This window comes from Opisthorchis viverrini, assembly GCF_000715545.1.
Source record: "Opisthorchis viverrini unplaced genomic scaffold opera_v5_285, whole genome shotgun sequence".
Classification (NCBI taxonomy): Eukaryota; Metazoa; Platyhelminthes; class Trematoda; order Opisthorchiida; family Opisthorchiidae; genus Opisthorchis; species Opisthorchis viverrini.
This window is the reverse complement of record NW_008751941.1, coordinates 452016-466357: the sequence shown is the minus strand read 5'-3', so window position 1 is coordinate 466357 and position 14342 is coordinate 452016.

Genomic DNA, 14342 nt, shown 5'->3' with positions numbered 1-14342 from the left:
ATCCAGAACCACAGAACCCGAGGCCGGACAAGGACTCAAAGAAGAAATCAATAGAACAGCAGGCTACTAAAGATAGGAGGCACGCCACAAACCAACAGATAAGCCGACCACCACGCAAGATCAAGAACGGGCCAATCAGAATCCAGGTTACAGCGCAAAGGCTGCTCTTTGTAGACTATATAAACGCAGGCAAGAAGAGAGGAACTACCCAACCAATAGCGCACTGAAGATGTCTCCTCGAATGGTGACGAGACGTTTGCAAATCAATTGCCAATCTCGGCGAACAGATCAACAGCCACCTGATCAATTACCAAACAGTGATTGCTATTAAACCATACGCAGAACACCTGAAGCTCCGGGGAATCCGCAGAATCTACTAAGCTGAGCGTCTTAGCTATTGACGAACCGTACGCGAAGCATCGACTGTCCAGTACCTCATTGTCTAAGGAGGCAGAGGAACCAACTCTAGGTCATTTTTATGATTTGTGCGGTCGGCTTCCGGTAAATCGACAGCTATCTGAGTAGAAGTTGGGAAACTGCAGGGTCCTGCTGGAGTATGGCACGCAATCATGTGAATTGGGGCAGTTGGTGACCGATGGAGTCGACAAGGTCCTTACCACTAGGGACATATACGTATACCGGCGGAAAAGNTTGGGAAACTGCAGGGCCCTGCTGAAGTATGGAACGCAATCATGTGAATTGGGGCAGTTGGTGACCGATGGAGTCGACAAGGTCCTTACCACTAGGGACATATACGTATACCGGCGGAAAAGACCTCCATTTCTGTTGAGTAAGTGACATACAGTTGGGTTTTACTCCGGTAAATTGTATGAATTCGGTCCTGGCATTACTTTCGGAGACTGGATGTATGTTGTGGTTCAGTCAAGGAAAGGTCACTATAGCGACATATAATAATTTTCTGGCAATACCATTTTTCAGTCTGATATGAATAGATAAACTAGATATTAGATGAATTAGATATAGATATTATATACAAATTAGATATATTCTAATGAATGGCTCCCGATCCCTCCATATTCCGAGATTACCGAAGTTTTCTGGGTATTCAAACAAGGACTATATCCCTTGAAGTAAGCTAATTTTACTAAGTGCTGCCGATCCGGTGAGTCTTCTATTCCTATTGACCGAAGTTGCCCTCCTGATGACTGGGTGAGACGCAGCTAATTCCATTTTCCTCAAATGGATACCTACATGTCCCTACAAATTCCCATCCCACAAGCTTCATATCTCTTGTGGAAAGTGCTTCAAATCGTCGTCAAGGATGGGTCGAGGTGCCAATGTGCCAATTGGTGCAACACGGCGAATAGTGCGAAAATCCTTACCAGTGGTTCTCTAATGAGAATTTAAGCTTATGTGTAGAAGTTTACAAAGGCAACCGAATCCCTCTGATGTGTGGACATAGTTACGGCGACCTGTATCCGGATACCGGAAAGCTTGTGAAGGCAACAATAACTCTCCGTTCACCGTCACACGAGCTTGATTAGTGGATGACAAATGCAGCACCTAGCATCACCTATATCTAAATAAAACCATTTGGGAATCTTTTCTTCGTTAATTTCAACCACAAACGTTCAGTTTGGTGTTCAGAATTGAATACGCCTGAAGAGGTCTCGGAGACCTTAACCGCCTGATGAGACCTGATGAGACCCAAAATGAACAAAACCGATCTTGCGATGTTGAGTTGTTCTCAGCAAATTTGTGCCAGAAGAAACACAGTAGAACTTTGTAAAGCACATTTCATGGGATAATATGACTAAAGAGAATTTCAGTAGGGATTCAGTTCGATCCCCGCTATCAACACGCTAAGTTGAGTTTATGTTTCATCTTTTTAATGTGATCTCATAAACAACAAAAACAACATCAAAGCAGTTCTGATGCACTTATTTACCAGCCAACAGAATTTGTCCTAATGGACTGCAGCCGCTGCTTTTGCTGCAAATTAGGGAACCTGCACTGATGTGTTAATTAGTTGTTCCTAAGTTAGGGGTGCAGAATTTATCCAAATGGATAATTAATCATGGTGGGTTTTGACGATACTAAATCATATTCCGAAGAAATATCTGTACCATTGTTTTGGCTAGGTGGATAACATCAAAGGGTGCAGCTTGTTCCTTGTGTACACGTCTCTGCTGAAATCGCAAAATCTACCTCTCGATTTTCAGATCAGTACCGCGCACGTTCAGTCTAGAAAGCCAAAGTGATCAAATCGCTCTAGCATGAACTTGTTCCCCCGTCATATTCCCGAGTCACAACACATCTGCCGAACATTCCATGTATGCACTGGTTGTGATTTTTTTGTTGGTCTGTTTGAATACTTTGGTGCTAAAGCGTGTTCGGAAGGAATAATTCAGGTGTGTCCAGCGTGATCTCGTAACACTCGCCCCGCATGTCCGGAGTTCACGCTCCTGCACCTTTAATTTTTATGCATGGCTCATGGGCGAAACTCAAGTCCACTGCTTCCCTTGGTAGGTGAGGCCTCACTAGATTAGCCGCGTTTGGAAGGCTGGACGACTGTCTTTATTGGAGTAGTGTCAGCATAAATTTTTGAACCGTTAGTTACCTATGTGTGAGTGATGATGAACTAGTGCTTTGCACAAAGCCGAACGCGGTGCGAGATGAAGGCTTCTGATGCACATATTAACCCAGAAAAATAAGGTCAACATGTCAGCACCCACTGATCTTTGAGCGCCACCAATCGGTCAGTGTATGATGAAGTAGCAAAGAAAAGAAGTTTATTCACAACATCCTCACTACAGGGTGCTATCCTATGGCACGACACTTAGCTGCGAATAAACAGTCGGGCAGCAGATGGGTGACCATGGGCTCGATTCGTTCATTGTGAAACAGTGGATATCCGCAACAGTGCGCATTTGAAAGAGAAAACTCAGAGTGAACAAAATAACCACCAGTGAATTGAAGACCTCAACCATGTGTGACGACAAGCCGAACAGGTCTTCGTGGTTATGCTGGCGTAACAGCAGATTCAGGCCTTTTCGAATCACTAGCATGCTTCCAAACAAATAACAAATTCTTTCCCCGGAACAATTCAGACCATAGAAAGCAGTCTGTCAAACCGCCCTGTCAAATGCTATATAATTCAAACGCCCAAAGCCAAGCTTAGACATGTTATAACCCATCTGGAAGATATACCGAGAGACAGTCTGACTGTCCCATACTTGACGCTTCATCCGTTCGCCCACCGTAGATGAGATGTTTTGGAATACTTTAACTGTGTTGCGCGATCTAGTGCAGGTTCACCGTCTTTCGGCCTGGTCCTGTGCTTTTTGCAACGGTGCATTGATTTTCGTGTGCTTGCGTCAGACGCAAAAATGGTATCACTTGGATATTTTTACAAAACCATCATTAGTAATCTTTCTAGAACATGCACAGATGAAACAGTGGCTATTTTTCTGTGAAAGCGCGGAACATTTCACAGTTAAATGCAAGATGTTACCACGTTTTGTGGTAATTTCGCGCGTATCAATACTGAGATTTTCAGAGTTATCCGCATCACACTAATACTATGTATCCGAGCGTCATACTCGTCTTACTTTATTCGTCCCGACCACTGAGTGATTCTAAACTTGATAAGTTGGTCTAAACGTTTGACATCTTATTTTGCTTTACTTCATATTTTTGGCTTTTGACAGGACTTTGGCTTTTGGCATGACCTTAGGAAATCTTCACATTTTCCATTATCCGTGTTGTTCGGCTGCCCGGAATGTTTATTCGGGTAATCTGAGAAGGCCTGACATATTCTTTGTTCTAGGTTCACTCGCTGAGGATAATAGGAACAAGGCCCCAGCACGAATAGAGTCTGCGGAATCTGACAGACACAAAATGTCTGGTGAATAGGACACACTAAACAAAGAATAACATTATAATCGTTCAGCTCCTGAAAACTTTCAATGGCTAGCGCTGTCACATCATCCGAAGCAAGAGCGGGTGACATGGAGGATACTGCCAGAATGCCGAAGCTTCGACAGAAGTCGGGACGCATAGGTCGGGTTCAAACCCTGCATCTTCCAATCGTTGAATCCGTGCTCTAACCACCGAGCCGTCTTGCTCACACTAGACGGGTAAGACGACTAATAGCTGCGGATTAATTGGAGGTGAGATTTTCCTCTCTTGTTAGCGTGATTTGTACTAACTACAGCGTATTGCCACCGCAAATCTAGTAACGAATAGTGCTAAGATTAGGATGTAATCACCAGGAAGGTTCAGCAAAGTGGATAAATCAAACTTCTCTGGGAAAAATGCCTTTTGATTGTACAGGGATTTTACTTTCAGTATTGCTTCTCCGAAATTTGACAGTGGCACAAAATCAGCATGAGTTTCAATCGAATCATCCTAGAGTCAAGAACCAGAGAAAAATAAGTATATATTTCCTTTGATATGTCCAAGATTCGCGGTGTGTTTTTAAAAAAAATCATTGATTCACTGTCCTCAAATGTGGAAAAGTATGTAGGTGATAAATTGAACTGGAAGCAGCCACAACACCATTTGCAGATTTATTTGGATGTCCTCAAAAAAAGTATGTAGGTGATAAATTGAACTGGAAGCAGCCACAACACCATTTGCAGATTTATTTGGAGTCTACTGGGGACATATCATAGTCCCAGCATAATCCCGCGTTTGTGTTACGTGTCACTTCAAGACTCCCTTGTCTTGAAAATTGCGTCATGCTAATATCAATACCACTATCGAGTCAGAAATGAATGGACAGTTAATTTTCTTCAGGGTTATTGATAAAGACTGACAAAAGCGTAGACCTTAAAGTCCACAGAAAGCAAACGTGGGAAGATCAGTATATTCACTTAATTCGCTTCGTCCCATTGCAAAAAAGCGTTGTCTAATTAGATTTTTGACTTAGAGAGCAAAGAAAATATGATCTCCGTACTGTTTAGAGGAAGAACTAAGGTTCTTGGGACGCACATTCCTGCAGAACGGATATCCTGAAAGGTTCGTATTGAAGACCATGGAATCCGCTCAGACCAAGCCTAAGCAATGTTCTGTTGGGAAGAGTTCCATTCAAAAGTGACTCGGTTGCTGAACTAATCACAAGAAGGCTTAGAAACTCTGTTGATACGACATACTTGGCGCTTTACCTGAACTGAGCCAATTTAGGTAATTTTTCTTCCCAGCACAATGTCGTTAATACTACAGATCTTATTTTGGCAGATTCATGGTCATTGTTGCTTGTTCCAGTTTTTGTAGCCGTCGACTGATGAAAAGAACTACCTCCTAGTTCAGAGCCACATACCCCGTCTTGAAATGTGAACCTATTTTAAATAGTGACTTTCATGCATGATTCGAAAGCCGTACGGCACTTGAACTTTGGGCATCCATTCATGCATTTGCCTTTCCAAATAATTGCCACAGCCTCTATTATCCAGTAGTAACAGCGGTGTTATCTTGTTTGTGCTTGCCACCGTCACACTTAATCAATAACTCAGGATTCGTGGACTTCTACCTCCTTTGAATGTGTTTCCGATATACAACTGAATGCTGGCATCAAGCTGATTGTGAACGCCAAATTATCCATGGACAGTTGTTCTCGCTCTGATCTACCTCATATCTCGGGCTAGAAATGTGAAGTTTGATTACTCTCAGTATTCTTTCATATTCAAATCACTTTTATGCAACACAATCTCTGCTTTAACTATTACACGCGTCTGTATATCACCTGAATACCAGGTGAATCGTCCGTTTGCTAAATTTCTTCAATAATATTCTAGACAACTTCTGACAGCTTTTAACGGAACGAGGGGAATCAAAAACCTTAGGTTTGTGGACATTACTTATTGGATCTTGTTTATCTGCCCGCTTGGTCCTCACCGCATCCTTGCTGATTTTGAGTCTTTGGCTTTCGTTGTCCAATAAATACAGAGTGTCTTATGACATTGATGGCAGCGGCATGTTCAGAGCGTGAGTTTGCTACCATTCATAGTCCATCATCACATCATCAGCACGCTGCAAACACAATGCTTTGTGCGTTCGCTACATTTTACCTTGAAATCATCCAAACCAAAGGAGATTCTATAATGATAAATGTATGAAAATCCAGTTAAAGCTCCTTTTGCTGCTAGGAAGAAGACTCAGAATCAATGCATCTTAACTCAGCAGTGACGGTCGAACACAAAAACAGTAAATACGCAATCGGCAAGATAGTGCTCATTTGTTCAGTTATCATGAATACGGCTGGTTTGGAGACTGGATTCACATTGTGCCGTTGTAGTCATCCGTCGAAAAGTAGGAAGAACATTTAGCGAACCAGTCCGAAAATCATTCTCCGTGTGATTTTACTGTTTGTGCGGTCTACTAGTAGCAGTAGAATAGTAGACGACTAGTAGTAGTAATAGTAGTCCACTAGCCCGGTTCTGCACAGAAAAATATCCGTCTCACTCCAATTGGTATTTCAACCTAGTACTTATTCACCTCGTCTCACCCCCGCAATCCACATGCATGCTTACTTCAAATTCCCAGTGCTTCCTCGCCGTGTGCATGCCTACGTGGGATGATTAGCCGATTTCCCAGCTGGAGTTGGTTTACTCAGGTGCAGTAGGCAATTCTGGAATGTTCCAAATCAATGTGCAACCAGGCCAGTAATCAGATGGTATCGCTTTACGGCACACCCATGATTGCCATTCTGCTGTTTACCAGCTCTACATGAAAAAATTAGAATCAGTTGTAGACAGCTGCCACAGTCGTAGATTTTACATTCGCATCATTATCGTCTAAACAATTCTCTTCCTTTCCACACCCAGCCAGTCTGATGAGACCAAACCAAGGGGTGAAGGGTTGTGACTCAAGCTTTATTTTCATTGAATTCTGCATCGCCGTCATTGCAAATGCTTGGCCGTGCCGATGTTTGAACTCCAGAGAGCTGTTGGGCAAGGTAAGCGAGTGAGTGGGTTTAAGGGGCAAATATGTTTACGCTGGAGCCGTGCGAATGGTTCGCCTTTCTAAACTAAACATGCGTAGTGCTGAATGGATTATAAAGTAATAGATTTTGCGCTTTCTCCAGAACATTCACCAATAACCAAATGTATTCCACGTAAGGTGAAACCGACATCCTGTAGTGTTATCTGCCTAGCCAAAACGGTAGTACAAAACGGTTCATCGGAATGTAATTTTTCTTTGTTAGAATCCACTTTGACGAAGTATCGATTTGGATAGAATCTGCTCCCTCCCAACTAAGTAGTTAGCTAATGAACACCCGAATGTGGCTTCACTAATTGGTTGCTGCGCACCAGAAAGAATTCCGACGGGTGGTAAATTATGCATCGAGAATGCCTTGTTTTTTATAGGAATATATTAAGAGCATGGAACGGAGACACGACTCCGTGTGGTTATAACTGGGGACAATTAATCCCTGCTAAATCTTTGGTTAATCATAGGATTCCACTTATGTCTGCAGAAAGTTTAACCCATGTTTAAGTTTGCATAATACTCGATATATCGGCATAATATCTGGACGGAATACACAACTCAAAACTTTCTTCAGAAAACCATTCGACATGGCACGATCGGTTTCGGTCTTTTTGGGTCTCATCAGGCACTACACTCTCCGAGATTCCGTCAGGCTTATATTCCACTCAGAACTGTAAGCTGTACACAAGGGTTGGAAATGATGCATTCTCCCATAAAGAGAACACACACGGAAAGCGTTTCAACATGTTTTAATCAAGGATATAATATTTCCAATTCTCGTACAAGCAAACAGTATTATAAGTAACTCAAATACTGATTACGGAAATTATCTGCAGCGTAGCTGGTACATTACTACTACGACTTTCTTGATAACATCCACTAAATAAAAATCACCAGTAAAGTACACTTTCCGTCCTCAGAGGTGCCCAGCCTTACCAAAACACCTAGTTTGGTAAAAATCATTAATACACTTCGTACTTAAAGAGGCCAACTCGAAGGAGCTCTCGTCTTGAGTCGGTCCTTTAAAGAAGACTTCCTGAGTGGGTACCTGTAAATCAGTATACTTTTTAACAAGCAAACTTCTGCTCAATGTGTTCAGAAGGCCTTCCCAGGACAGGTAACATTCAATACTTGGTCTCGTCTAGGAGAGAAATAATCATTCGAAGGACTTTCAGGGAAACAACCACAACTGGTCTGACATAAAACGTTGTGCTCACAGCAAGAAAACTTGTCACATGTCAAAAACCATGGCATGGAGAAGAATGTTGTAATGATAACTTTGCATAAATACATGAAATGTTAGTGCACGAATTTTTCATCCTGCTCTTTGTGAGAGTATGTTCTGTTCACAGGAGCATTAAGAGTAATCGTTGCTGTAGAATGAGGATATGATCTTCTAAGGTTTGTAATATTCTACACAAATCTCACGGGATTGAATTAATACGGCGTTAATTATGAATAGTCCCCATAATGGGACTAATGTAGGATTACTATTTTTTGTGCTCTGTTGACATCCGGTGTAGCGTAACAAGATGCCGAAAATTTAAAGCCGACATTTGGGGCTCATCAGGCAGGCGTATACCCTGAATCTTAGTCAGGATCACTTTTGCCTGAACATCAAACTGTGGCTCAGAACAATGAAGTCTCTCATGAACGCACCACAAATTGAGAAAATTTTAGCTGGTTTCACTCAACGATATGACACCTCTTGAAGGGTATAACCTCCATTCTTCCTGAAAGAAAATAATTCTTCAGGTGCATCACCACTGTGACCCGCATTGATAACATGTGTTATAAAAAATCACACCTTGTAAACACCATGTGTCTCACACACGGCAAATTATAGATTAGGAAAACTCTTCTAAAAAGCCACCACATTACATCACACCAAATGGTTCCCTCTGGTCAAACCTCTTTCACACGCTCACACCAGCTTACTTGCCACAGATCATTCGCCCAAACTTGATGGGTAGCCTGACTTGATTACCACCAAAATTCTAACAAAACTGAGACATTCTCTCACGTGAGGCGTACTCTGACGTAATAGCTAGAGCACCAGAAAAATTCATCTCTATCACAGATCGGCGTTTGCCTTCCCAGCAGTGAGTCTTGTGGGGCCTCATGCAGTCATACAACTGTGTAGATGATCAACCTACAGGACTTTCGTGGTTTTATGGAAATGTCGGATTTTTGAGTCCTGACTCTACCCTTGATCTGAGATAGATCTTTATGCGTATATATACCAAACTAAGTTTGTGATGCAACTATGGCCGCTGCTTCCAAATTAAATGAAATAAGCCGCACATGAATTTACTACCGGTTATCCTTTCGAAATTACCTTTGCTTTTGAGGCCCCGTCCATAACATGCAGAGTACAGAATACGTTGCATGAACAGGATGCATCAGCATATCGAGGTTTACTTGCATTTTCTAGCTCTACGTGATGATGATGATGATGACGATGAACAATAAGCCGCTGGTGGGGAGATCCGTGAATTTTGTGAGTTGTGTAACACTGGTTATTTACAAAATAGCTGAGATATCTGTACAGTGATCCTCGGCTTTGCAGCGTACACTGACTTTATATAAGGGAAGTTGTCTTCGAAGGAGTTCAAAAATCAAAAATTCAAAAGGTGCAGCATTTCATTCAGGGTCCAACCCTCAGCGTATTTGCGAACATCGGATACGCATTTGATTTCCTCTGATAAAAATCACACTTGATATACCAGAGACTATCAACGTGTCTTGTGAACCCCACTTTGAAATGAAAGACTTGGTCATGTGAGATTGCACGAATAGGTTTCGCACCCTTCCTCAGAACCAATCAGGTTCACTCGGAACGGTCCATCTTCTATTCAACTCTACCGCTTACGTTCTACAGCTAGTTCTTTCTACTATGAATATTGAAAATAATTAATTTGTGCCCGGAAGCGGCATTCAAATTCTCTATCATTCTGGCTGCATCACTATAGCAGACAATGACCTTACCATAGATAGACCTGGTAATACATGGATCTATAAGCAACAGGTATCTACACCTCACCGTCTGGTCACCGGTTTGTTCACAGTGCTTGTTGGATGATTCTATCAACACTACTCAGTCCATATCATCTGGATTATTGATGAAATGCCAATGGCACAACTGCGAATCTTGACAAATGAGCTTAGAAACAGTGAGAAAGATCACATATTGTGCAGGTCGTATTCAACTGTTGGTTAATTGCAGTGGTATGTTCCGACACCCTTTTCCTCCATAAATTTCCTCGAAAAATCAGAGATGCTGAGACCGGAATATTACAGCTCGAAAAGAAAGCGGAACCGTTTTTAAAACATCTGTTACCGGTGACAGCCCTAGTACGTCAGCTATTTTCCGAAATAACGCACTGATAATGGACCCATTCTTTTGGCGCAGTTCTACCGTTGTGGTCTTTCCCCACCCAAGAAAACCGACAATTTTTACTAATGGAGCATTGCATGTTCATGGCCCAAGCAGCGAGTTAGAAACTCGGCGGCAACGTGGCCCTTTGGGCTGGGACGTAACACATGTGAGCACTCTCATGTAGTCATCATGGGGTCCCAGAGAACTGAAGGACGCGTTATCAGGATTCCTCACCGGAACCGAGGAGTACGTGATGCATTCAAAGAAAGATTAGGTAATGGGAGACGATAGTTAGCATCTGTTAGGTTGAAAATCCGAAAACCCATCGCTGAGAGGCCGTTTATTATCAAACACCAGATAAGCAGTTACAAGCTGCTGAACAACAAAGTGAACGCCTCATATGTACATAAGTTTTTTTAGAAAGTGAGCACTCACAGGGCTTCTTGAACTTTCATAGACATTCAGTGACTAGTACACAAATGTAAACGAACACTACAAGGCGATTCCGCAAGTTTCGTAATAAACTTTACCTTATATTAGATACCGTTGTTGGCACAGTCCGTCTGACAATGTGAAGTTAAATACTTCCCACCCTATAGAGTAGATGAAGTTAATTTACTATGCTGGTTTTCTTTTCAGACAATTGGACGTATGACTCGAAAAGGACATACAATGTTGGATTTTACTTTCTAGTCAGCCAAATGTCTCGTCAGGACAAGACGCTACTATCGTTCTCCCAGAGGTATAGTTGCGAGCGGCTATGTTACCAGAGCTCTTAATTAGATGTTTTTAAGTTCAAGCTTGTACTGCCTAGCTTCTTGTCTTCCTGATGTATCAACTCGAGGACGAGCTTTCACCTTCAGGCCAGGTGTCTGTTCCCTTCAGTGTGGTGACACTCGTTTCTGTATTCCTACTCAGTGGGTATCACCATTTGAACGGCTAAGCAATACACCACAGTAATCTCAAATCGACATTCTCGTTTCATGGTAGACATGCATCATGAGGAACTTGATGATTGGACGCAGTGACCTCAAACTGGACATGTAAATCTTTTGGTTTTTGGCTTGAAGGCTAAACATCACATCAAAGGACCCTTCGGGAGTGAACCTTTCCACACGACAAAAGGCGGTCCATGCAAATCTCCGGCGAATGGAGCTAAGAACAATTAAGAATGTTCACTTGTGTCTTCACAAAATGTGAACTTTTCAGGTCAAATTGGTTGGCGTTTGTGCACCAATTGTGGTCAGTAGTTCTACAGCAAACCAACAAAAATGTCTTGAGCTACTGAGTTTGTCAGAACATCCCGGCGCGCTGTTCCAGTACGGAGCATTGATGAGTAGGGTGCTTGACAGAGCTATAGCATTTGAATGAGCTGCGAGACAAACATTGTACGATTGTTCTTCACACAACAGAACCTGCATGTCTACCCTTCATTCTACTCACCAGTTGCCCAAGCACAATTAATTTATAAGAGACCGAATATCTGTTTTATGAAAAAATAACGTCAAACACCCGAATGTGTAGCAAAACGCGTCTTTTGTTAGTGTAAACGGTTTATGTTTAACCATGACTCTTGAAGGCCGTGAGAGCATTCGGTTTGACGAAAAGTGTACGAACACCAGTTTTCTCAGCAACCGGGCACTTCCCCTTTCACCGATTACTTTTCAGTGCAACAGCTTGTAGTGCTTGAGGGCTGTACAGCTTGGTAATTTCAGTGATCTGTAACGTGCAAGTAAGAACTGAACTGGAAGCAGTGATTATCTCACTTTAATGTTCAAAGAGTTACAGACAGATGTTCAGGTCAAAGCAACCTGAGAAATTCCGACTGCTTAGGAATAAATGACACTAAAAAGAACTAAGCGGATCTACTAGTTCTTACAGAAAACTGCCATCTGTAACAAGAACCTTGAGCATAACTATTAGCCCAATAGTTTCTCAACGCCATACGAGGTCTGTAATATAGTTCTGTAAAAGGTATTCACTTTCGCTGGAGGCCCTCGGTGGATAGTTGTAGAATGGAATAAACCGGAATTCGGTTCAGATTTTTGTTCTTCAATACAACCGTGAATTGGTTTAGTATTGTTACATAATAAGTGCCCAGCTTGATGACTGCAATGACTGTTCAAATCTTTCACCCGGAAATGTACGAAAGCGAAACACAAAACTACATGTAGATCCATGAAAATCTGCCGCACTGCAATACAGCCCATGGCTTAAAAAATGCCCCCTGTATATGGAAAATTTCTCCGTGTAAGAGCTACTTTTGAACCAGATGTCCTCAAGCACCGCCACATAGTCCATGAAGACCGAAAACAAAAGTAAAAGATGTTGGAAAACTAGTCACCAGAAAACGGTCTATTGATCATGTCGGTTCATTTGGCCAAGAGCTCACAAATAGGTTCTTCGGAGTGCGTGCCTATTGTAAAGTTCACTTGGATCACGGTTAGGAATCCTCTAGCAGATCATTACTTTGCTCAGACTTGGTAGATTTTTATCAGAGTGATTTGGTCCAACAATGATATGAACATTCAACGATGGAATCATCCACTATATTGCTAGTTGTCTCCTTATCATCTTTACCTAGCACCGTGACGACTGGAGTCCGCTTGTCCGCGCTGTGTTTTAATATCATCTGTCAGTGGGTGATGGCTATTCTAAATCTGATCGCTTTGTATCTCAACACGCCTATTTAAAAACGCCAGCTTCCCTTTTCGTTGGCCCGCTGTCCAACAACCAAATGAAAAATGACTTCCAGATTTTCCGTTTCTCCATACAATGCTATTTTATTAGAGTCAAAGCATTTGGACTCCAGATGTGGAAATTGTCAGTGACATTATCCAGCGGTGCAAAAACTTAGATCTGCAGGCAGTTCTTGATCTAATCTAATCTAGTCTGACCATTAAGTGCCCATCGTACTGGTAAAAACACCAGTGGGGCAAACCTGTTCTCCACTCAAGCAAATGTTTAGCGGAAAAAAATTACAAAAAGGATAATGCACTTGAACATGTCGCTACCTTCTGAAATTTTGATTCTACCTTTCCACCTAAACGGAAATCTACACAATGGACTAACATGCATACAGTTAGAGCAATTTCCAAATTACAAAAATCCTATGAAGGAAAAGTGAAATCAGTTTTCGCATAAATAATGCTTTATTCGGGGCGGCGATTAGCCCAGTCCATAGAACCGACAGCCATCCTTAAAGGACATCCGCAAACATGAGTTTGTTTAATGTTACTGTCCCAAGCGCACTCTGAATATCCATCTCAGTTGCAAGACAACGCTGGTCCAGTATTTTACGCGTCAGACAACTAATGCACCAGCGGCGTCTTCAATGGTTCACTCATGTTTACAATAACACTGAAGTAAGCTTTGCAAATGTGTGGCCAAGTATGGAGTGCGGCACTTCTGTTCTGGAGGGTGAGTGAGCACTGAGATCGACATCGTCAATTTAGCTTTAGAACGGACTGCTCTTCCTATAAAGCGATATTGAGAGACGTCAATGACATCGGTGTCATAAAAGGCAAATGAGCACATCAGAATCAACCTTTTTGGCAGCGAAAATCGGATTACCAGCATAGGTGTTTTAGATGTCTTAAAGCTGTCCTGGCTTTAACGAATTGGGATAATATATTTCCCATCATCCGCTCATCATCAGAAGGCCAGTTTTTTTAGTTAGATAAAGTTATGAACCGCATCCAAACTGTATCCTTCTAAGGAGACGGCAGATTCACACTCCTTAAATCCCACAGCATTTTGTCTAGAATGAAGAAGAAAGCACACCACCACACCCATATATCATATGTGGTGAATGTACACTGTTCAGAATAGGTAATTTTTATTCGTTTATTTTACACGTTCGCGTGTGCCCATCAGGTATTTGGTTGATCAGTATTGGTATGGGGGTACAGAGTGACGAACGTCCATAAGAAATGTATGTTTACTGTGGTTCCCAATACGAAACTTTAAATATGTGTACGTTTGACAAAAAAGTGAGCAAAATTATGCA